This window comes from Arvicanthis niloticus, chromosome 9 (genome assembly GCF_011762505.2).
Source record: "Arvicanthis niloticus isolate mArvNil1 chromosome 9, mArvNil1.pat.X, whole genome shotgun sequence".
In the NCBI taxonomy this organism is placed as follows: Eukaryota; Metazoa; Chordata; class Mammalia; order Rodentia; family Muridae; genus Arvicanthis; species Arvicanthis niloticus.
In genome coordinates, this window is record NC_047666.1 from 52,129,289 (window position 1) to 52,154,778 (window position 25,490).

Sequence of the window (25,490 nt, forward strand, 5' to 3'; positions counted from 1 at the left end):
CATTTTCCACTGTGGATTCAGCAGCCTTGGGAGGCCCAGAGCCCACCCCTGTCAGATCTCCGGGGATGACTATCTTATTGTAATCATTGCTTGCCTAGCATGTTACGGTAAGCACACTAATGGAACAGCATGCTATCTGTCCCTTGGGAAACTTGGCTGAGACCCCAGCTGGAGAGTGGGCTTCCTGGAACTGATTTAGGCTGTGGAGAAATTTTCAGAGGCTAGAAGGGCCAGTAGGGTCTCCTAAGGGCTGCCTGTGTGTGTGTGTCTCGAGGGCGGGGGGATGACTCTGGGCATGAGAGCAGTGGGGGGGGGGTCATCCTGGCACATTCCCCCTCCCTAGCTTCAGGTCTTGGTTACCTGTGCACCTAGGGCTAGCAGCTCCCTATAAGGCTTTTCTAAGTAACCGCCACCACGGCGTCCTGACCTCAATGACTAACACACATTCTTGGCCTAGTTAGAAAGCCCCTCGCCTCTCATATTTATAGCGCTTCCCCATACCACTTATGGCTCAGAGGGAGGCCCAGCCCTGCTTAGGAACCTGCCCCTCTCAGACAGGGTCTTGCTGCATAGCCCAGGATGACCCTGAATTCACGCCTTGCCATGCTGTCTTCCAAGTGCTGGGATCACAGGTGTGATCCCAGTGAAGGACCTCTTCCCATCATGTCTCCCTGCCATGATCCACTCTTTCCTTAAGGTGTTGTTAGACCCTCCTCTTTGGGGACAGGAGTAGAGCAGGGATGTCACAGGGGTGACACGGACAAACGACACCCTCCTCAAATGGCAAAGATTGAAGGTTTGAGGTCGCTCTAAGAACTTGGCCCATGTAAGTTCATCTGTTTCTTGAAGTGACCCACTAGGTAAAGGAGAAAACTGAAGCACAGAAAGGTTTAAGTAGCTTGCTGGAGGTCACACAGCACCTAACTCCAGAGTTGATTGATTTCATGGGTCCTGGACTAAACTTGGTGCATAGACTAGATCCTCATGCAAGTGGACTTCTCTTACTCATTTCCTGGCTTAAGGATCGCTTACCATCTATAAGAGAGTACAGGGATGGGAACGGTTGGGAATAGGTGGCTACTTATGGTCCCAGCCTGCTGGGACCATTAACTCTTATTTTCAGATGGGCTTCCTGGAGGAGGAGCCACTTGTTTGTGTAACACAGTGACATTCTTGTTATCATTATCCTCAAAGAGGAGGTCTAACTCCCTGTGCTTAGACCCCTCAAGCAGGTTCCCAGGCATGTGGTTGATACCTGGAGGCAGAGCAGGATGTGAGTCACAGCCAGGGCACATAGTAAGGCACCTTTACAAAGGGAACAGAGACCCAGGAGAGGACATCATGTAGTCTCTGTAGGTGAGTGACAGTGGATGGGGCCATAATGGGAGGTGCGGGGACTTAGTCCCTTGTTACACATATGGATCGTCAAACTCTGCTTGCCCTCATGCCACATATTTTTTCTCTTTTTCTTTAAAACTTCTTTTAGCCTTATTTATTTCATGTGTACAAGTGTTTGCCTGACATCTATGCCCCATATGCAAGCAAGTGTCTGTGGAGGCCAGAAGAGGGCATCAGATCCCCAGAAAAATCTAGTTACAGTGGGAGTGCTGCTGTTATGAGTGTTGGGAATGGAACCTGTGTCTTCTGGATGAGCAGTCAGTGCTCTTAGCTATGAAGCCATCTCTCCACAAACCCCACAACCCACATGCCTCTTCAAGTATTGGTTTGAGGACTTTGAATCATCTGTGCCTTGGTCACTTCCTGTTCCAAAGTAAGAGGCAAGAGGGACACCACCCTACTGTTGCCTAGGGTTTTGCTCTGTGTAGCTCTGTGCCTGGCATGGTACAATCGCTTGTTCATTCTACAACCGTGTGTTTGCTACCTGCTCCGCACCAGCCATCAGCAGCCTCTTTAAGAGCTGGAGTCCTGGCCAGGAGCATTCTGCTCGAGTATGAAAGGGCTGGTACTAAATGTGAGCTCTATGAATGTGAGGGCATCCTCCCTAGAATTTGTCATTCACTGCCTCTCCTTGCACACATTCCCTGACTACACAGATCCAGCCACAGGCCCATGTCTGGGACTCACATCTACATTGGTACCCTGACACGCTGTACAAGAGCAGTTTGAACACTGTCTTGTCTTTCTGTTCTTTTTAACTAAGCTCTGGGAGCTAAATCCTAACCTCAGCCTCAGAGGAAGCTACAGGCCAACCACTTTCGGCATCCCAGAATGGAGAAGGGAGGTGTCAGGCTGTGGGCTGTGTCCTTAGCCAGGAAATTGATGGGCGACCCTGATTTAATTAGCTTTTCCTTGAGATGATTTGGAGAAGGCTGTAATTAGCTTGGGGGCCCAGAGGGAGAGGCCTGAGTGGTGGAGCCAGGGAAGAGCAGGTGGCAAAGGAGGGTGTGGGCTGGAGTCAAGAATGGACCACTGTTTTTCCAAGTAAGGTCAGTCAAAGAACCTGGGTACTCACAGGAAGCAAGTGCCCTGCGGGTGGCTGTGGCTGGGGAAGCTGTAGGCTCTCAGCTGGCCTTTGTGGGGTTTTGGGGGGGGGCTCATATTGAATCAAGTTACATATGTCTGTGGCCTCCCTAGGACACACAGCACAGTGGTCTGGAGGTTGGCATTTAGGCTTTGCCATGGCAGATGAACCTTTGGAGACCCTTGTATATGGCTGAAGACATTCCCCATGACACCAAGCTAATAAAAAGGGGGACTCTGAATCTAGTTTGGAGGAGGAATCTCCCAGGGCAAGCTCTGCATTGCATGTTGAGTTGGTAGACATTAGCCAAGTACCAGTTGAGGGTTTGCCCAAGACCCTAGCCAGTGCTAGCCTGCAAGGCAGAGCCCAGGGGGGTAGAGCTGTAGTTTGAAGATGGCTTGCTCCTGTTCTTGAGGAGTGCTGGTTCACACCATGTGGCAAGTGGAACCTAATGGGAAGTATTTGGTCACAGGAGTGAGGTTCCAAAGTAAACTTCAGTGCCAGGGGGTGTCCACCTCCAGCTCGGGCACTGTGTCACCTGAGAGCTAAAGTCAACTGGAGTGCCAGCTCTAGAAAACCAGCTTTGGTGCCACATCAACATTTGCTCCTCCACAGCATTTGGATGCCCACCGTGTGTCGGAGACCATTTGTTATTCTGCCTCTCCCAGCAGCTCCATGGGAAGCAGTGTTGTTTTGCCCATTGATAGAAGAAGAAACTGAGTCTCAGAGAGAAAGGGCCATGCCCAAGACACCGGATGGAGCAGGCTAGCAGGATTTGAACCCTGGAGCTGTCGTAGCAGACCCCTGTATTGCACATTTCTCTGGGGGGTGAAACGTAAGGAGGACTAGGGGATGGGACAGAGCAGGAAATGTGGGGGCTTAACTCAGCTCGGCAGATGTAGGCTGTGTGGCCGCTGTGAGCTGAGCCTTCTAGATTCAGAGGCCTTGACTGCCCCCAACTACCTCTGTTTCAGGCATGGATTTTTCTGTGGGTCTCCCTAACTAGTCTTTCTTCCTGGATTCCTCAGCTGAGCTGCTCCCCAGGGTTCCTAACTAGGTTTCTAGCTTGTGCCTGCCAGCTTCCAGGTCTATAGCCCAAGCCTGGGACCTGGATGTGTTCTCACACATGCTTGCATATCTGGACATCAACTGCTTATCCCTTTTATCATAACAACTACAGAGACGTTATGCAGTTGGCTCAGGGTCACACAGCTAGGATAAAAAAGACATGGAATTCATCCTGTATCTCTTAAGTCTCAAGCCTGAGGGCCTCTCTGATACCTTCCCACCCCGTGACTGTCATTTTACATGTCTTCTGTCTCATGGTCATTGTGCCGTTAAGGCCCTGGCTTTGTGGTAGCCCTTGCTGAAGCCAGCACTGCACTTACTGGCCTCAGGGAGGAGATCATTCTGGAAACTGTCCAAGAAAAAGATGTGGATGACTTTAGCTCTGCGGCTCTTGCTTGCAAAACACAGTGAAGCCCAAACAGAAGTGAGCCCAAGACGGTCTCAACCCAACACGGCCTGCTTGTCAATTCACAGCTCAACACACACTATAGCGGCCTTCCACGGAGACAGCAACATTAGAGTCACATCTCCACTAACCTCAGATGTACCTGATCCTTTCTAGGCCCTCTGTCTCTTCATCTGCAAAGACGCTGCTGCTGTCTTTCCAGGCTTGCTCTTAGTACGAGGTAGATATGAAAAGGTCTAGAACAGGACCTGACACACGAGAGGCTTTCCCCCAGGTGGAAGATGAACCCAAGCCTTCAAAGTGAAGGCTACAAATATGCGTGAAGGGAGGGGTAGCAAGGGCAGCGTGGAGAGTCTCAAAAGGGCTGGTGTGATGGCAGGGGCCGGTGACCACACGAAGTGAGTTCCATTATCTTCGTCCCTGCTTATGTTGTGTTATATTATATCCTCATTCCAAGGCAAGAACTATTTCAGTACCCATTTCACAGGTGGGGAAGCAGAGGAGCCAGCAGGTTAAGTGGGAACCAAGTGGTAAGTTTTCAATGAAAGGGAAAAGCAACTGGAGGACTGCTTAGGACCCACCTGTCAATTAGTTGGCCCCCTAACTTCTGCCTCTTCTCCCTCTGTCTCCTCAGCCAAACTTAACAGTTTCCCCCTGTCAGGTTACCTTGGCCATTGATTGTGGCATAGGGTAAGATCCAGGGACCCCTGGAGATCTGGTTACCAACCTGCCACACCAGGGCTGGGGTGCTGAAATCTCTGATAGGATTCTGGAAGGGATGGATGTCCCTCTTTTCCATCCAGCACCCCATATCTATTGTGCCTGTCACTGCACCTAGTGACATCAAACTTAAAAGTCCAGGCCAAGGGGAAAATTCCGCTGAACCCTCTCCTTCTTGACTGGGTGCTTTGGTTATGGGGAAGCTTGCGTGACCTAGGATGGGCAGAGGGGGTGAGGACATTTCCCACTGGCTCCACTGAGCTGTCACACACAGTGAGGTGCAGACATTTCTCTCTGAGCCTCAGTTTCCCCCTTTCCCTCTGCCACAGCACAAAATGAAAGAAAGCAACTTGGCAGAGCCAGGCTGGAGTAGAAACCACAAATGGCCCATTTGCAAGAGCAGCTTAAAATACATTTGTTTGTTTTGCTTGGAGCTTAAAATAAAATTGAATTAAATGCCAATGTTGAAAAATTGGAGGACCGTGCCTAGGAATTCAGAGCGCTGGCTTCTCCCAGGATGCCGAGGCTGTCCACCCTGGGAGCTGGCTGGAGGTAGGAGGAAGCCACAGGGATGGATGGCTGCTCTCCCAGGTCCCTTCCAGCCTTCCTTCAGGCAGAGCATCTACCTGGACATGGGATGTGGAGAGATGACACTGCCTGGACCTGTCTCTTCTGATCATGGGCACCCCTTCCCATTTGCACAATGAACATTCACCTCAACAAGGGTTTATTCTAGAAGCAGCAGATGGAGCACCAGGCACTGCATACCTACCGACCCACCATGGGGTAGGACTCTTGTGAGGTGAGCACCATGGGTACCACATAGAGTTCATGGATGGGAACCCTGAGGCTAACTCACTTCTTGAAGTCACATGATCAGCAAGTGGGAGGATTGGGATATGGATGCCAGCAGCCTGCCTTTCTCAAATATATGTCACACCAAAGAACAGTTGTCCCCTTTCTGGGACAGGCGCTCCCAAGGCCCTGCCCAAGTTTTTACCTCTCCATGGCATGCAATCGTCACCCTCCCCTTCTCAGCTGTGTTACTTCTTTCCCTCACACACCCACCAACTCCCGCTGTCTTCTTAGCAACAGAAGGTGCAGGTACCACCCCCACCCCTCATCTGAAGGTGAGGAAACTGAGGTACAAAATGGTTTGAAGTGACCTGTTCTTGTTATAGGGTCAGAGTAGCAGAGCAGCCTAGCCAGGGTGTGGCCTTGGATCCTCAGCTTTTGCGACTGAGCTCTTGGTAGCCTAGAGCACCTGTGTGTCCTCAGCTAGCCAGCTGGCATCTTCCCTCACCCATCCATCCAACATTCAAGTGTATCCCTGTCTGGCCACTCTACACTGGACACGGTGACACAGAGTTACCTCTAGTGGCTCCTGGCTGCAACTACATGAAACCCAGCTGGAGTGGAAGGTGACACACATCTCCAGACCATGCCTTGTGGGTCTGGGGCCAGGGGGAGAATTGGTTTCTGAGCCACTGCCCTGGGGAGCCCAGGCGGCTGAGGAAGAGGGAAGCTGCTGTGCTTGGTCATTTGTTTCAGGATGACCACGGGGAGCATCTGTGGATCAGGAGACCCCTGTCCCATCCTTCCCTCAGGAACCACAGCAAGAACCAGCCTTCTGGCCTGAGGTCCTGAGCAGGTCCTCCCTCTGCCTGTGCCTCAGTTTCCCTCTCTGTGGAAAAGAGGTGCCACATCACCAGAAGATGCAAAGTGGCAGCCCTAATGCTCACTCAGTCTTAGGCATATTTACTTCTTGGAAGAATATACTTGTATTTAAATTGTGTGTGTGTGTGTGTGTGTGTGTGTGTGTGTGTGTGTGTGTTGGAGGTGTGTGCCTGTGGGGGGGATGTGCATGTGAGTTATGCTTGTAGAGGTCAGGAGAGGGCATTGGATCCCCTGGAGCTGGAGTTAGAGGATGATGTGAGCTGTCATGTGGGTTCTAGGAACCTAACCTTGGTCCTCTGGAAGAGCAGCAAGGGCTCTTAACCACTGAGCCATCTCGCCAGCCCCTGCATGGCATATTTCTACATACACCTTTGTTGTTGTCATAGAACAATGCTAAATTTGCTCAAATGCCATGAAGATGACACGGGGGTGATGCCCCTGCCTCCACTTTCTACAGCAGCAAGGCAAACATCCAACAAGGAAACAGTGTCCATATGCTAATACCTATGAGGCTCCTCACTCTCAAATTGCTTTCTTTTGCCTGCTAATGCCCAGCTCTGGGCAGCTCCTGGGCCCTCCACTGCCCTATATTTAGTCTCTTCAGCTCCGTAGGCTCCTCATAGCTGTGGCAGTTGCATAGAAAATTCAGAAATTAACTTAAGATATTTCAGAGGGAAAGCACTGGCTACCAGAAACAGGCTGGCTCCCATGTTGGGGTCACAGTCAGTAACCAAGTTCTGGTTAAAGGTTAGTGCGCTTACTCACTGAACACATATACATATATTCCTGCTATGCCTCTGAAGATCATGCCAATTTCTGCATGATCTCCAGTTTGCCAGCATCCCCTCAAATCCCTTTTGCCTCTACTCGACTACAGCATCATCCTGTATCACTAGCTTGGCACCCATGGTCTCCCTGCTGCAAACAGACAGGCCTCCTCTGGTTTACCCATCTGTAAAATGGACATTATAGTGCCTTCTACCAGATCAGCTGAGGCTGAAGTGAACTGAGATATGCACAGAAGGTTTTTAGCAGGGTGCTGGGGGCATTCAAACCCAGGGACTATTCTCTTGGTGTTGGTGGTATGAAAAGAAATGGTAAGTCCCCTCTTCTTAAAGCAAACCCAGCCTTCCTTGCGTTTTCTGCCTGCTCTGTGTCCCTGTCCCTGTGTACTAGGGGAAGCCAGTGTAGCAGAGACAGAGACAAGCTTGCTAAGGTAGGTTCTACCTATCTATGAAGGAGAACTGCAGATCCCCAACAAAGACCCCAGACCTGGTGCTAAACCCAGAGTGTTTAGAATCTGGGGCTCCAGCTGTCCTTTGGGATACCAGGTGCCCTGTGGTACCCAGATAACCTACCCCTCCATCTATACCCATGTCTCAGGAACTTTGACTGGCTAGGAGCCCTTGGGGAGAGGGCTGCAGTGTTCTTGGATGTCATGGATACCATAGAGACAAAGGTGAAATCCCGACCTAGGCTCTATAGGTCCAGCCTTTCAGGGGGGAATGCCACCTTCCTCTGTATGACATCCCTAGACTGTCAGATATGTTAAATTTGCCCCAAAACAAGGAGGTCATGAGGGATATGGTCCCAAGGGTTCACAGAACCTCTTGCAAGAGTTACACCAAGCATTTTAGCAGGACAAACAGTCACCTGAAACAGGTCAGCAGAGAGGGGACAAGATCAGCACGGGCTAAGCAGTGGCAAGGGAAACAGGGCCTGGGGTAGGCCTGTGTCCTGTCTGCTCTCTGGCTTGTGACCCTGGGCAAGCCCTTGCCTCTCTCGTAGTCTCCCTTTCCCGATGACAACTACAAGGGCCAGCAGCGATAAGAGGGTTAGTGGTGGTGGTGGCAAAACACAAAGCTGACACACAAGGAGCAGGGCCAGCCCTGCATGCACATGACCTTCCCATGCTTATAAGCACCCACGTGACAGTCCCATACCAGTGCCCATCGCATGCATGAGGCAGGTAGTATTGGGGACTGGGAATTAATCAGAGATATACGAGCTAGAAGATTCAAACTGCACTGTGACTGATTCGGGGTGTGAGACTGTACCCTAGGCCTCTTCTGCAGCCACCCACAAAGGCACAGGAAGCCTTACAGGTATCTGGACAACTTCCACTGTGGACTTACTGCCCCTGTGGCTGAAGCCTGTGTGCAGTGGGAGCACACCTGCCGGCACACACCCGTGTGGAGGGGACACAGCTGTCACATCATTTGAGTCTCACAGTGGTCATGTCACTTATATGACTTACCGACACTTATTACTTCCCTCTCTCCAGTTTACAGGGCAGAAAGCAGAGGAACAGAGACCTGAAAGAAGTGTCGTAAGTGCCTAAGGGTGTCAGCACGGGAGGCGGCCTGGCTCTCTGCCTGGTCTCACATACTTTAGCAGCCTTCTGGAGGGCTAGCTGTGGGAAGTCAGGGACTGTCCCCTGGGTCCCTTCTTAGCATCCATTGAGCTTACCCATCCTTCCAGCTTCCCTTTGGTCCAAGACTCCAACTTCCCAGTTGTCTCCCCTAACACTGGGAATTTCCTCCTGGCCTACTGCTTCCCCAGAGACCTAGGCTACCTGGTGTACTGACAGTCCCATAAACCCAGCCTCTCATACCTGATTTGGAGATGATGGGGAATCCTGATTGGGGTACCTTTCGCGCTGCAGGCCCCCCAACACAAACTCCCACTCTGGCCTCCTGGTGTCAGTGCCGGCAATCCAGTTGTCTGTAGCCTTTGGCTATACCCGGTGAGGAAGGGCCTGGCAGGTGGAGTAGGCAGTGCCCCTGGTACCTAGTTGCTTCTCTTTCTGGTCTAGGGACCTGCAAGAGGGGGAGGTTGGACTGGCAAGGGGCGGGGAACATGGCTGGGCACCAGAGATTGGGGACTGGCTTCTTCTATTCCCTGACAAAACAGAGGACTCTGCCAAAAGCAGTGTGGGTAAGAGACATGGCTGGGCTTCCTCCACAGCCCCCTGATCCTATCAGCAGCAGCCTGGCTGAAGGCCAGCTACCTGGAAGTTCCTTTATTCTGAGGACAGCTTGTACAGCTGACCAGTGAACTAGAGGGAGGCTGGTCAGGAGGGCTACAGCTGCCCTGCCCAGGGAGGCTTCTGATGAATGGCCACGTGACTGTGAGAGGCTAGTGGAGGTCAGCCTATGAGCAGACTTGGGCCAAGAAGCCAGAACATGCCTCCTCCAGGAAGCCTCTCTGGGCTTAGGGGGAAAAAAGGTAGTGGAGCCTGGCAGCCATCCATCTCTTGGCCTGGACACTCCTTACTTGTTCCCTGAGAATACACCCGGCCACTCTGGTTTATCAAGAACAAAAAGAAAACATTCATTGTTCCCCGGGGAGTGTCTTGTCCAACTTTCCAGCATCCTGAGGAATCAGCCCCTTTCCGCATGAGTGAGTTCCCAGGTGGCCGTCACCTCCCGCTCTGCATGAATACTGTCTAAAGTATTTGACTATCAGGAACTCACCCCTGGTGAGTCCATTTCTCATTTTTCCTATACTTCCTAAGCTTTAGTTAAGATTATGGTTGAAGTTAAGACCATGTGAGCCCTTTCTGGATGGAGGCCGCCCATCCAGGGACTCTGAGCGATGGCGCTCCCTGTGGCAATTCGAGGCTCTGCAATGCCCCCTCCCCTGTTGTGTGTGTGTGTGAGTGTGCGTGTGTGTGTGTGTGTGTGTGTGTGTGTGACCTGTTCTCCTCTCACAGTGACCTAACAGAGTGCTTTTAATTCCCTGGAAACAGCTTGTGGGACTATCACATAATTTAATTCATCCAACAGTCTTTTAATTTTCTAAAATGACATTTATTTATTTATTTATTTAGGCATGTGGCACACATGGAGGTCAGAGGATAACTTACAGAAGTGAATTCTCTCCTTCCACAATATGGGTCCCAGGGTGTTCTAGTTTGTTTTCTCTTGCTGTGATAAATGCCATGACCCAAAGCAACTTGGGAAGGAAAGGGTGCATTGGAGCTTACATCTTACAGTCCATTATGAAGGGGAGTCAGGGCGTGAATTCAAGGAGACAACCTGAAGGTAGGAACTGAACCAGAGGCCAAGGGGGAGTGCTGTTTACTGACTTGTTCTTTGTGGCTTTCTTATACAACCTCAAACCACCTGTCCAAGGGGTGGCACCACCCACAGTGAGCTGGGCTCTCCCACACTAACCATTAATTAAAAACAATGCCTCTACAGACTTTCTTACAGGTCAGTCTAATGGGGCATTTTCTCAATTGAGATTCCTTCTCAGATGGCCCCAGCTGTGTCAAGTCAAGTTGATAAAACCTGACTGGCGCCCAGAGACTGAACTCCAGTCTAAGGCTTGGCAGCAAGCACCTTTACCTGCTGAGCCATTTCACCAGCCTCCAACAGCCTCTTCACGCACCCCTTTCCTCAGCAAGTACCAAGCACCTGCTATAGCTTGGGAACTGTGGTTACAGAGACAAGTGAGACCCAGGCCTTGTGCTCAGAGAGGTTAGACTTGTCCTTCTGGGTCACATAGCTAGGAGAAAGTAGACTGGACATTCTAAGTCAGACCTCTTTGAGGCTAACACCCAGACCCCCTCAGCTACTCTATGCCTCCTTGGGGGATTCAAAGCCACTGGAAGGGTGCTTGCTGTCAAGTTTGAGCATCTAAGTTTAATCCCTGTGTGCTGGTGAGTTCTTGTCAACTTGAGTTGACAAGTTGGGGGCATTTGGGAAGAAGCAATCTCACTTGAGAAGATGCCCCATTAGATTGACCATAGACACATCCCTGCATGAGTCCATCTGTAGCAGAGGCTTGTCTGGAGAGCTTTGGGGTGGAGTGACAGGTTTTCACAGGTGCAAGTGACCTGGGGCATATTCCCAGGGATGAGGTCATGTGGAATCCAAGCAAGGCTGGCTGTCCATCCTCTAGTGACCCCATGATACAGAGAGCAGAAGTCATAACAGCCAGAGAGAGGAGCTCTGGGGTGACTTAACCAGGAAATGCCTGACCTGGGAACCACTTTGCCCTCGGAAAGAAGTCTCTGCCCAGGCCATAGACCTGGAAGAAGACATTAAGAAATGGTCACTGACTTGGGAAATTTCTAGCACTGGGTGAGGCTGTGGAAGAGCCCTGGTTCCTTCTCACAAGTAGACCTGCATGCTTGATGACTCTCAGCCAGCAGAGAAATGCCAAGCCTGCTTTTGGTTCTCCTACTGATGCTGGGAGATGGGGCAGGCAGAGCCAGCAGCCCCAGAATGGCAGTGTGCAGCTGTGATGGTTAATATTGCATATGTCTGTGAGAGAGCTTTGAGACTGGGTTATTTGGGGTTGGAAGACCCACCCTAAGCTTGAGGTGGCACCATTGCATGGGTTCAGACCCTGGACTGAACGGAAGAAAGAAGTGAGCTGAGCGACAGCGTTCATTGCATGCTGCTGCTTGACTCTGCATGCAACAGGACCAAGTGCTCTACACCCCAGCTGCTATGATTTCCCCACCGAGATGAACTATGGGATTATGAGCCCAAACAACCCTTTTCTCCCTTAAGTTTCTCTTTTCAGCCCAAAGCCAGTGCTATTTTGTCTGAAAGGCCCTTGTGTACAAGCCATTTGCTCAGCACTCAGCCACTCAGGGGGTTGAGGATGCTGTGCCCAGGCTGCAGAGGGGGTAAAGTAAGGCCCTGAAAGGGCTCCACAGTCAGTATTTATGCCACCCCACTTTACTCTAGAGCCCCGCCCCCTGGTTCCTCGAAAAATACATGAAGGAAAGGCAGGTGGGAAGAACCCAGGTAACCCCTTTCCATGGTGTCCTCAGGTTGGACAGCTGGCCAGGCTGCTTGTATGATGCCAGGGGGCCAAGGGAGAGGCAAGGCCTGATGTATGGTAGGCTGCTGCAGCCATGGAGAGAAAGCAGCAGTTGGTTGGGAAAGCCACATGAACTATTTTGTCTGTATATCAACCTATGATCTTGTTGATGGTCCATCTACATATCAGTCAACCAGAGAGGGGAGGCCAGTGGTCTGGGGCCACCCAGCAGAGCCAGATTTTGAGCTTCACATTTGTGAGTTCTTTACTACTCGGCACGCACCCTCTACTTCCTTGTGTTTTCTTGTGTTTATCTCTTCCTGGCTCAGGCTACTGGGGAGATGGTAGTAAGGCAAGAATAGGCTCATGTCTGGGTCTCACCTATGACAAGAATGGCAGAGGAAGAGGGTTCTGTGTGCAGGCAGTGAGCCTTTCCTCCCACCGTGACTGTCCTGAAGTCTCAGAGCCCAGGAACCAACTGAATGAGGATCTGGGATTGGAGGTGCTGTGTGAGGTACAGGGTCAGTATGGCTGGCCTCTGGCTAGCTATGGACATTTCCTTGCAAGCCAGCGAGGCAAGCTCAAGCAGCACAGCCCTGCTGCAGCCTCTTTGGATGGTAAACAGAGACACTGGACTCCCTGGCGGCTGCCCCCAGGAGTGAGGCAGAGCTGGCTGAAGCCATTTATATCTTCAGTTAGCAGAGAGGAAACCAAGGACCAGAGAGAGGTGAGTGCCTATAGGATGTTGAGCCCTGCTGGGGCTCTTCATGGACAACTCTCATTTGGGAGATAGGAACCAGGTCTATGTAGCCACTGAGAAACTGGGGCTGGGGACGTGCCAAGAATCACCAGGACTTTTGGAATTGGATTGGAACTTAGAACCCTGGACTGCTTCTATCTTGGCCTGATGCACGCAGACTGGTTCATAGGGTTGGTGATTCCCAGTGCAGGCATCAGATGGAAACAGACAGTTTTCAGCTAGAGCACAGGGAGGGTACCAGAATTAAAATTGGGATGACTTATTTTACTTCTCCAGACCCTGAGAGGCCAGAAGAGGGCGAACAGTAAAGAATTAAAAACAACAGAGGGGTCTACCCCTTACTCCCATTCCAGCTCAACTGGGCAATGTCTCGGGGTCTCTGTGTAACTCCCATTTCCTGTGGGCATTCTCAGTATATATGGATTCCAGGGACAGGTTGAGTCTTCAGGGCTTTTAGACTCCCTCACTCCATGAAGACTATTTCTGGGGAGGACCCTAGTGCCATGGTATTCTCACCCACATTTCTACCTGTGACTGCCCCATAGATGGAGCCCCTGGCTTGTCATGCCATCCTGGTGTTGAGAGGCCAGGAGCTGGCAGGACAGCCCTTGGGAGCTAAAGGGACAGCAATTTTTGAGAGGAACATTTTCATCTTAGAAAATGATGTAAATGTCTTTGAATCGTTGAGGTTCTCAAAGTTGTAAGTAAATTCATGGCCACAGGAGACTAACTACACACAGTCACAAAGCAATTAAGGAGTGAATTCTGTCTTGCCTAACATGCATGTTGGGGCCCCAATCCTCAGGCTTGGTGAGTGTGGCTTCATTTGGAAATATGGTCTTCACAGAGTGAATGGAGTGAACATGAGGCCATAAGGTGGCCCTGACCTGATGTGACTTAGCTTTCTCATAAGAAGGGGTCTTTAGACACAGAGACAGGTGTCCAATGGGAATATGACAGGGGGTGGGAGACACATCTACAGCCAAGGAAGGCCAGAGACAGCCCTCAAGCTACAGGGAGCCAGGAGGGAGGATCAGAATGAACTGGCTCTGTGGCCTTTAAAGGGAGTAAGCAAGCCATGGATGCCTTCGTCTAATGTTTCTGGTCCCCTCGAAGTGGAATAATGAATTTGGTGACTTTAAATCAGTTTAAGTCAGTTTGTAGTTGTGTCGTGGCAACTTTAGAAAACCATTCACAGACAGCAAACTAAACAAGCAAGAGATGGACTCAGCCCCATAGGGAAGGGTCCTGCTAACTCAAGGCCACTAGGGAACCAGAACTACCAAGCAGGTACCAAGCTGGGTACCTCATAATTTTTCTTAGTCCCCAGCACCCTCGGAAAGTAGTCTTCTTACTCTCCTTTGAAAGGAAATGCTACCAAGGTCAGGGCAGTAAGCTGCCCGGGACAGTGCCAGCAGGACCTATACTTGGTTAGGAGGAGATGTATGTTGTTCACACAGAGATATGGAATGTTGTTCACCAAGATGGCATGGAATGGTATGGCTCCCGGCATCCATGCACTGATCCCAGGCTCTAAGAGGTGTTGTCACAACCTCCAAGCTCTGTCTGTCCCCTGTGATTTGGACTTATAGGCAGTGTGGCCATGGAGAGGCTCGTGAGGAAACCTGGACTGTGGGACCTACTCAAGCTCCTTCTGCAGATACAGTTAGCATCTCTGGTTCTCTCACAGCCTCCCTCAGGCAATGCATGCAAAGCTCCTCCTTACAGGCTATGGCCCAGCACCAGGCTCACCTGGCATTATAGCCAGTGCCCATTGCTGTGGATTTCACACGCACAGGTTGAACCAAGGCTTGAAAGCATTACGTTGTTTTATAAGATGGTCATGGCAGAGACAGACTTATGTGTGTTTGAGGCCTGGTCTACATAGTGAGTTCTAGGCTAGCCAGGACTACAACTACATACTGAGACTCTATCTCAAAAAAATCAATCAATCAATCAATCAATCAATCAATCAATCAGTAAATGAGTAAATATATTTACTATTAGTATCAGTGTGAGTACATGTGCACGCATCCGCCACAGCCTGAGTGTGTGGAGGTTTGAAGACAACTAAGTGGATGGTTTTTTGTTTTTACTGTGTGGATTCCAGGGACTGAATGAAGGTCACTAGGGTCACACCGCAAGCATTTTGCTTGCTGAGCCATCTCGCTGGTCCCAGCTTTTTTCTTTTTTAATTGGACCTCTACTGAAGAGATACAGGCCTTCTCCTTGTTATTCCCTGAACTACACAAGAGCTATCACATCGTACCAAGTCTGCATTAGGCTTTGGAAGTCAAAGGGAAATGGCTGAGGTATGTGGGAAGACTCAGCTGGGCCATGTTGTGTTAGCGACTGGGGCATCCGCTGGTCCCTCGAGGATCTCGAGGGACAATGTATTGTTGATAGCTTAAAGAGAACTGAGTTGTTTCTGTTCGATTTTTGATATGAGGTAGCCCAGGCTGGCCTCCTGAGTATCAGGATTACAGCTGTGGACCTCCACACCTGGCTAGCATTCCTCATGGCCGTCATTTTATGTTTGAGTTATCACACACATCCCTGGTTTCTGCTCCTACTTTTCTGCTAATTTTGGGTATATTGCATTTGAAGAATCGTCCCCTATGATCAGCTTAATATGCTGTTTGGATGTGGAAGATCTGTCAGTTAAATGTTTTTATTCGGAAGGAGACACCTGTGGTTTCTACCACGATTGGCTGTGGTGGTTCAGGTGATGTGCCTACACAGGCATGGATGATTCAGCTCTGTCTGTCTGTCTGTCTGTCTGTCTGTCTGTGTCTTTCTCTCTGCATCTGTGTCTCTGTGTCTCTATGTCTTTCTCTCTCTCTGTGTATTCCCCATGGGAGAGGTAAGGGTTGTGACTCCCTTATGTGAGATACTGCTTTCCTCAGGTGACTCTAGTGTAGGACCCTTCCAGGGCTGCTGGGCGACTGGCCTTTTTTGTTGGGGGGTTCCTCTGCTCTGGTCCTGAGCACTGGGGAGGTTCAGGCAAGGATGAACCAACCCTCCCAGGGCTCCTGAGGTGAGGAGCTCTAAAGCCTCCTAGAACATGGTTTTCAGGGTTCAGGCCATGCCTGGTGCAGAGTGTGTGTGAACACCAGCAGACTGGTGAAGTTCTTGACCCAGACTTAGATGGAGCAAGGCTGACCGCTAGTTTCAATTCCACTCCAAACCTGGATTCTCTCCGATTGCCAGGATTTGAGTTTTACCTGGGGTATGTGGCACTATGTTTCAACTTGGCCTTTTAAAATGAGGGTCATCGCCCAACCTACCTCACAGGATCTTGCAAAGGCTTAAATGGTGAGTTGTTTGCAAGCACAGACCATGTCTGAGTCATGGGGGATCGGGAGGATGGGCATTTGTGTAGCTGTTGCTTTTGTTAATGTGAGTGCATCCCATCCAGCTTGGATTCAGGACACACAGGCTGAGAGGCTTGCTTTGCCTTCTCCTACCTGAGTAACCTTGGACATTTGACTTGATCAGTCCATGCTCTGGAGTCTTCATCTATGAAGTGGGGATTAAGAAAACATGTATGTCCTGGGTTGCCAGAGAGGATCAGGGACATGTGCCAGTGCCTGGCTCACAGAGCATATTGTCTTAGGGTTTCTATTACTATAATGAAACACCGTGACCGTAAACAATGTGGTGATGGAAGGGTTTATGTCAGCTTACACCTCTCAGGTCACACTCCCTTCCTGAGGGGAGTCAGGGCAGGAAGGAGGCAGGAACTGGTGCAGAGGCCATGGAAGGGCACTGCTTACTGGCTTACTCTTCATGGCTTGCTCAGCCTGATACTTTATACATCCCAGAACACCTGCCCAGGGTCGATACTATCCACCATAAATTGGGCCCTCCCACATCAGTCACTAACTAAGAAAATGCACCACGGGCTGGTCCCCAGGCCAAGAGGTTCCCTCTTCCAAAATGATTCTAGCCTGGGTCAAGTTGATGTAACAGTTAGCTAGCCATGCTTAGTGACATCTAGGTGCTATTAGTGGCATTGTGTGACTACGATTCCTACTGGCTATCATAATCAGCTGCCACTGTGGAATGAGGGTCCCTTTGAATGGCTGGCTCCCTAAGGTGGTGTCACCTTAGATAAATGAATTTCTGAGGCTGGAAGGCTGAGAAGGGGCCACGTAGCACTTTCTATGCACTCCAGGATTCTTGTCTAGCCCAGGATCCCAAACCTCGAGCTGGCATGGCTCCTTCCCTGCATCCCGTGCCTCTCTTGTCCAAGGTACCATGATATTTTTCATCTCCCACCAGGTCCTAGAACTTACAGCTCTACTACTATATAAGGCTCCTTCTAGGAACCCCATAGGTTCTGCCTGATCATCCATAGGCTTTTCTGTCCAAGAGGCCTGTCTTGGGCCTGCATGCTCTTGCCTAGCTATCTTGTCCCTCTTGCTGTCCCCCTGCTCCCAGCCCCACATGCTCCTAGGAGCCTTCACATCTACCCCATTGCTCTCCTGGGACGCAGGCCTTCATTATACCTCAGTCGTTTGTACCACTGAGATCTTTTCTCAGACGTCCACTCCTCTCTGATGACTTGTCACCTCTCAGCTTATTACCCCATTCTGCTTATCACATCTGGAAGCCATCTTTTGCACTTGGTTTTTACCATCTGCTATAGGTACTCAGAGGACAGGGATCATGTTTGATCCATTCTTGAGGGTAGCCAGGATGTGTGAGCAAATACAGAAAATGCTCAACAGAAAGGACAAATGAATGAACAGGTAGCAGAGACTGAGCTTTGAATATCCCTGATACAAGAGAAGATAATGTGTCTTCATAGGATGAAGAAAGTCTGCCGTGTGGTTGTCAACTATGGGCATGGGAAGCCTTGTGACACACTGGGGCCCTGTCACCTCCTCCTACTGTAGATGACCCATCAGCAGCCATCTAACCTTTCTCTTACTCGTGCCTACCTGAAACTTCTGGGTTTGGATGCTTATGTATCTGTTCTGACTTATCACTTGCCTGGTATTTAAGAGATGCCACTAAACAAATATGTGAGCAATTACAGAATATATTTGGAAATGATATGGTTCGTCCCCAAGTGTTTGGACAAGAAACCAAATTTCATGAGAGTGACGCTGGGGACAGGAGAGAGGGTACAAGTGAAACCCACTCTGATGTAAATTCAGGTGTGGTGACTGTGCTTGGCAGAGGATACTCTCATGGAGTAGAAGTTGGGTCTGAGGCTGGAGGATGAGCAGCAGCAGCTTTGGGTACACAGGGCATACCCCCAAGGTTCATACATTACACATGGACACAGTGAAGCAAAAACAGGGAACTATAGGAAGGTCTGCAGAGTACAGAAGAGGCATGGTCTCTACCAGGGGACCCTCAAAGACCTTCTATCCATGCTGGCTTTGCCTGGGGGCATCCTGATCCCAAAAGCAGGCTCTTTCTCCAATGAGCATAGATCACATGGCATGACCATTCAGTCAACATGTATGGACTGAGCACCTGGTGTGTCCCAGCCACTCTGCCCAGCACTTTATAGGAACACCCTTGCCCAACTGTCACTCTGCCCAGCACTTTATAGGAATACCCTTGCCTGACTGTCACAAGATGCGCCCCCTCCCATTGTCCCCATATTACAAATGAAGGAAACAAGACAGTCTCAGTTGCTGAACTAACATTCCAAACTCAGACCCGAGTCCAGGCATCACATATGCCATTGCCACCTGACTGGATGTCACTGTCCCCTTGAAACTCTCAGCACATGTCACAGCAAGCCAGCTTGAGGTCCACTTCTGAGGCTTCATGTCAGCCCAGCTGGTAGGAAAGGAGTCAGGGGCAGCTGTCTGTCCTCCCAAGGCAGAGGCAGTGTTGGATCTACATGGATCACCAACAGCAGGAAGGGCAAGAACAGACCCAGGACTGAGGCCAGGTCGGTCAGGAGATGAACATGAAGATGATTTTCACTCTCTCTTGCACCCCGATCCAGAGCCAAAGAGATTCTGGAAATTTCCAAAATCCACCAAGTACTAAATAAACTGATACATGTGTCCCTGACAGGGCGGCAGAGGAAGGTGGTTACTTTCAAATACACTTCATTCCTGCTCAATGGACTCTCCACCAGCACCTTCTACCTAAGCAGGTACACATACGCATACACACACTTAGCATCTTTCTTCCCACACCGCATTCCCCTCCACAAAGGCATTAGTCTTCAACTCACCCCTCCACATCTTCTGGTTACATCAGAGGCGTCAGGAGCTGCACAATGGAGCCCATGTCTTGCTAGCTCTAGGGACTATGTGACCAAGTTCAGCTCTGGAAAGGGGGAGAAACGGTGATGGTTAGAACTCTTCGGTGGGCATGGAGGTGAATTCTTGAGAGAGGTTGCTCCTACCCCATCAGCTGGCCCAGATACATAGGTCTCAGGCCATCTGCTCCTTAAGGCTGCCTTGTGGGCCTCTTCCCTCCCAGGTTCTGGGCTCATCTCAGGGAAGCAAGTGCACCAGTTGGCAGTAATTGAGGGGCATCACCCCATCTGTGGCTGTCATGGGCTGTGAGGGCATGTGATGGAATGGTCATGGTTGTGCTCTGGGGAGGAGAAGAGAGAGGAAAGGGGTGGAAGAGGAGCCCAACCTTTCCGAGTTCCTGCTTTTTGACCACCCACCCACCCATTCATCCTCATGTCCACACACAGGGCCTCCTTGGGCTTGGCCTTTACGGTTCCTCCATCCCCTCTCCACCTCATCCTGCTCTCTAGCTGCAGAATAGTCTTCATCAGTGATGTGAGAGACAGAAAGCCAGGTGCTGGGTGAACTTCCTGAAACTAGCATTGTGTTTTCCTTAGGATAGTTTTCTAGAGACTGAGCTAGACTTTCTTTTATGTGTGGTATGTGTATGTGTGTGTGTGTGTGTGTGTGTGTGTGTGTGTGTCTGTGTCTGTGTGGGCGGGGGCACTTGCGTGTGTGTGCACAGAGAGGTCAAAGGAGGATGTCAGGCTCTATTATTTTCTTGCTTATTTCCTTGAAACCAAGTCTCTCACTGAACCTGGAGCTAGGCTGGCAGCCCCAGTATTTGTCCTGTCTTGGGACAAGACTACAAATTATGCTTGTGAATATGCTCATTTTTTTTTAAGTACAGGTATAGGGGATTTGAACTCAGGTCCTCATGCTTCCACACTAACCACTGAGCAAGCCCTCCCTGACCCCCTTGCCTTGTTGTCTAGGTTTTATATGATTCAGTGGTCGACTGTGACTGGATGGGCCACAGTGTAATCATTTAGTGATCAAGGCTATTTAGGTTATTATACAATGTTGGAGAAGCTAGTGTGAGTAACATGCTCCCATGAATGGTTGTGTCAGTGTTGTTTTGGGGTGTGGGTCCACATGTTTCAGTTTATTTATAATGAATGCCCCAAAGTATGATTGGTGGATCAGATGGTAGAGGCTCAGTGTTGGGTGTGATCCCTAGGCCGTGGTTCAGAGTGGCTGTCCTGTGTTACATTCCTGAGTGGACATCTGAGTGACCAGTATTTTGGCGTTTTCATCAGAGCCGCCCGTGGTTTATCATCTGCAGTTCCTTAGTGGTCACCCATGCTGGGAGCCTTCTCAGGTGCACTCTGCTGACTGTATACCATCTTCAGAGGCATGTCTCCATGCATTTTGTTCAGAATCTAATTTACTTATTGATTTAAAAAAATACTACATTTATTTTGTGTGTTGAGTGTCATGTGGAGGTCATAGGGCAACTTGAGAGAGGCAATGGGGTCCTGGAGATCAAACTCAGGTCCCTCAGACTTGGTACCTTTCTCTGCTGAGCCATTCACTGACCCTGATTTTTTAAAACTATGTTTCTATGTGTATGCTAGGTATTAATACTTCATTACCCCATTAGTGGATATCATTTCTCTCTTACTTCTAATATTGTCTAAATTTCATTTTTAGTAGTTTCTTTTCTGCTTAGAGTAGATCACTTTGGATTCATACTGCTTGGGATTTGTTGAGTTTCTTGGCTCTTCAGAGGTGTGTGTGTGTGTGTGTGTGTGTGTGTGTCTGTGTGTGTGTGTTGATTTGGGGGGGATTGTCAGCCATTATTTATTCAGACACTAATACTTTTCTCCCCCTTCTCTTCATCTTCCCTTTAGTGACAGGAGCCTTGTTTACAGTCCCACAGGACCCTAAGGCTCTGTTGACACATTTTTTCCCTGACATTTTCTCTTTGTTATTTAGATCAGGTAATTTCCATTATTCTATATTTGCTTTAATGAGTCTTTCTTCAACCCTCTCTCATCTGCTATTAAGCACTTTGGAGAGGGTCTTTTTTATCTTTTACTTTTAAATAAAATTTCTGGAATACTTTTCAGTTTTACAATTTCCATTTGATTTCTCTATTCATTTTTGATTTTTTTAAAAAAGGTCTGGTTCCAATGTAGTCAGAGCAGTTCCCTGAAGCATGCTTTCACTGGCTACCGTGAAATCCCTGTTAGCCTGTTCCTGTATCTCTTACCATCTGGGTTGGCATGTCTCAATGGCTCTTTTCCACCGAGCCAGACTCCTTCCTGGTGCTTCCGATACGAGTGACTCTTCCTGGAAACCTACCACATCACGAGACTCATTCATACCTTCTTTTTCCTCTGCCCTACCCAGGCAGATGCAGGGGAATGCCTGCTTGCTAATCTCCCGTAGGGACCCACATCCACCTTTTCAGGTCAGCCTCTACTGGTGGGGGGTTCCCTCACTGTTGGAGGGTCTGGGGTCTTTATGGCTTCCCATAAGCCTTCCATTGGTGCTGTGGAAACTAAAGAGGGGTCTTTGGTGACTCCTTCCCACACCCATTACGGAGATGACACCACCCCAATTGTGTTTGTATGGGGGAGGTGATTTTGGCCTTCCACACTATAGTGTACTGATGGTGAAGGTCCCCATTCCATGTTTCTTGGTGATTGGCTGGGACAGTTGTCAGCATCTGGAGTATGCATTTTATCCTTGCATTCTCCAGGACAGTGGTTCTCAACCTTCCCAACGCTGTGGCCCTTTAACAGTTCCTTATGTTGTGGTGACCCTAACCATAAAATATTTTTTGTTGCTACTTCATAGCTGTGATTTTGCTACTGTTATGAATCATAATGTAAATATTTATGTTTTCCAATAGTCTTAGGTGACCCCTGTGAAAGGGTCATTTGACTCCCCAAAAGGTCATGACCCACAGGTTGAGAAAGGCTGCTCTAGGGTGGGTGGGGGGGCGTTGGGTATGGCTATTGCCAAGACCTCCATTCAAGTTTCTTCAGTTTGATTCTGGGATAACTTTGGCCGTGGACAGACTCAGAGTTTCCACTGTGGGATCTTGGGGCCTCCTCCCACCCTGGCAATCTTGTGGTCCCCCTTCATGTGTCTGTCTTCTAGTTGTTCTGAGTGTGCCAGTGGCTTTCAGCTGTCCTTACTAAGGAGATTCTGGATAATGACTCCTCTCTTTCTCCCCCCTCCCTTGTCTTTGTTTCTCTATTTACATTTAGCCTAGGCTGGTCTAGAACTCTCTATGTAGCAGAGGCTGACCTTGAACTCATGGCAATCCATCTGCCTCAGCCTCCCAGAGCTGAGATCACAGGCATGTGTCACCATATTTTGCTCATCTTCCAGGAATGCCTGCTAACTTCAAGGGCTCTTAACTTCTCATCTGTCTCAGGAGAGACCTTCCTTTCAGTCAGGTGACAAGGGAAATTGGAGCCTCTGGGGTATTTTCCCATTTAGAGCTGTTGACATGATGCTTGGTGACTGGAGCCAACCTATGGATTTGCAGACTTGGTGAATACTAGAAACCCAGCTTGGAATTGTTTTCAGGGTCTCAAGGCCTAGCCCGGTTAGGTCTCTGTAGGGAACATGGAGATCTGGGCAGTGCTGACCTCACAAATGGTATGAATCAAGATGTGACCGCTCCCTGGGCCTTTTCTGCTGTGACCACTGCTGTTTTGGCTGACCGTGCCCTTCAGCACTGCCCTTGTGCCTGCTCTCCTCCCCTCCACAGGTCTGAGCTACAGAAGTTCCCAACATTCTTTCCCTACCACCAACTGTCTGCTAACAGTTCCTGTGCTAGCATCTGGGTCCTCAAAGTCGTGCTGCTGGGGTGGGGTGGGACCTTTAAGGGGTGGGGCCTAGAGGGAGGTGGGCAGGTCACTGGTGATGCTGCCCTCAAGGTAACATAGAGAGAGATCTTGTAGGAAGTGAGTTGTACTCATTGCAGTGAGGTGTTAACAGAGCAAGAAGAGCTCTCTTGTCTGGCTTCCTAACCGGTCACAGGGTTCCTCCTCTACACCTTATACAGTGAGGCCACTCATGAAAGACTCAAAACTGTGAGCTGAACAAACTCTTCTTTATATCATATGGACTCTGACAGAAAACCTACCCCATGCCCAGGCCATGAAGTTTCCTAGTGGCTGCATGCGGTCCATGTGACTTCAGCCTTATACATCTCTAGGGTTCTGTCCCCTAGGTCTGCTCCAAGTCTTCTCTATTGTTTCCTAAGTCTATATGATGCTTAACTTTCATGGTTAACCTGACTAGATTTATAGGCACCTAGGGCCACAACTCCAGGGTTGTCTACGGGACCTTCCCATAAAGGTTTAACAGAAGAAAAAGCAAGACCCATTCTGCATGTGGATGAGATGATCGCTTGGACTGGGGTTCCAAACTGAATACAAGGGAGAAAGTGAGCTGGGCACCAGGGTCCACTTCTCTGCTTCCTCCCTGCGGCTGCCATGGGTCCAGCTCCCTCACACTCTTGCTGCCGTGACTTCCCGACCATGATGGACTGTATTCCTAAACTATGAGCCAAAATGCAACCTTTCATCTTTTGATGTTTTCATTGGGTATTTTGTGACAGCAACAGAAAGGTAACTGGTATGGTTGTTGATTCTCAAAGTGTGTTTCATGACCCGGGAGAGCTTCCTAAGCTTTTCAGAGGTCTCAGACAAAACAACTCCCATAGTGACACAAACATATCATGAGCTGTTTTCACTGACAATGGTTGAACGGCAACGTTGAACCTTGAACCTACCATCTTCCTACTTTAACTTGCTGAGATGATAGGAATGTGCACATAGTGGGCACAATGTGCACGTAGTGGGCACAACAATACTCTTAAAGAGACAAGTAAAATGAGAGGCAAGCTAACTTTTGTCCTTATGAGACAAGGATTAGTTAGATAAATTATTCAGTATCTATAAGAGTAAATTATTGTTCATCTATCAAAGTAGTGTTTTCAAATAAATCTAATGATCCAGGCAAATATCTGAAACTCTCAAGGGGGAAAAATGCAGAAAATGAAACTAAATAGGATTTCAGTTTATATGACTCCACCTAGACTCTTACTATGTGCAGTGTCTAGGAAGAAGTCCTGATACTAAAAGACATGAGGTCCCTCTAGATCCTAGCACCAGCAAGGCAAAGATTTTGGTCCCTTTAAAATATGCCTCTAACTCCTTATATTCTATAGTAAACATGGCATGTAGAAAAACCTTTTTGTACACGGAGCCTTTGTGCTGGGAGACAGATACCCTTACCCTATGAACGGGTCTCTTCCCCATGCCCACATTCTATCACCACAAAGTGCCTGGGAGCTGAGATTTGGCATTCAGCAGGAAGGTGCACCTCCCCCATCCTGCCCCATATCGTGTTCCCCTGGGACCTTCCCCTCCCAGTCCCTCTGTCCAGGTTGAGACCTCAGGTAGAAACAAGGAGCTGGCAGGGTCTCATGTCCCAGCTTAGTGGCTCTCACCCACCAGCCTCACCACCCGCTGGGCCCACTTGGATGCAGGAACTTAAGTACCTTGGACAGCTCCATGACACAAGCCCAAGGACTTTTCCATGCCAGAAACAGAGGAGCTCTCTCAAAGCCTCCACCTTACCAGCCTCTTCTCCCTGAGGTCTATTTGTCTGGATTGATGATGTCAAAGCTCCACTAATGGCTTCCCTGCCCTAGTCTATGAGTTGGGAGACCGAGGCTTTCCAGAAGGCTGCATATCCCACAGTGCCAGGGCAGGAGCTGAGGCTATAGGGCTCCTCCACCAGGCTATGAATGTTGGCCCGAGTTCCAGGCCCACTGGCCCCATCTGCGAGTGCTATACTCTTGTGAAATGTCCTCTCTTGAGTTGAAAATAACCCCTGAGCCATCTGCTGTACACCAACTCAGAGGAGGAAATGACGCCCGCTGTGCGGATTGAACACCCCAGCATTCTGCATGGCTGGGGATGGCTAATCTACATGTGGGGAGAGGAGAGAGCCTAGGCTCAGTGGTGGGGGCTGAGTACCTTCGGCACAGCTCCCATAACGGATATTAGAAAAGAGCAGATGTTGGGAACCCACATCTTGGATCCCAGAACTGACTGCTGCTAAGCTTCCTGGCCTTGGGCAAGACCTCACTTTCCCCATTAGAAGACTTAGACGAGTCCTTTCAGATCTGCTGAGGTTGCATCGTATGGCTGTGTGTCGCAGGGGTGGAGGAACTGCCTGAACATTCCTAGGAACTTTGGGGTTTGACAATAACTCATGGGAAGAGAGAAGCCATAAACTTAGCAATTGGTTGGTGTGGGGTCACCCCACTCCCACCACCACCAACAA

The 25,490-nt window shown here is 49.6% G+C and overlaps 1 protein-coding gene across 9 annotated transcripts in view; it reads right to left on the bottom strand.

The window, feature by feature from the left end:
* Atp2b2 (ATPase plasma membrane Ca2+ transporting 2) overlaps positions 1-25,490 on the bottom strand; it is a 305,270-nt gene that overhangs the window by 164,378 nt on the left and 115,402 nt on the right. For 8 of the 9 annotated variants that reach the window (XM_034511427.2, XM_076940283.1, XM_076940278.1 and 5 more), the window contains exon 3: positions 19,103-19,197. The exons of the other annotated variant lie outside the window; for it this stretch is intronic. The gene's annotated coding sequence lies outside the window, so the exon portion shown is untranslated. The remainder of the gene's footprint in view (positions 1-19,102; positions 19,198-25,490) is intronic. 9 annotated transcript variants of the gene reach the window in all.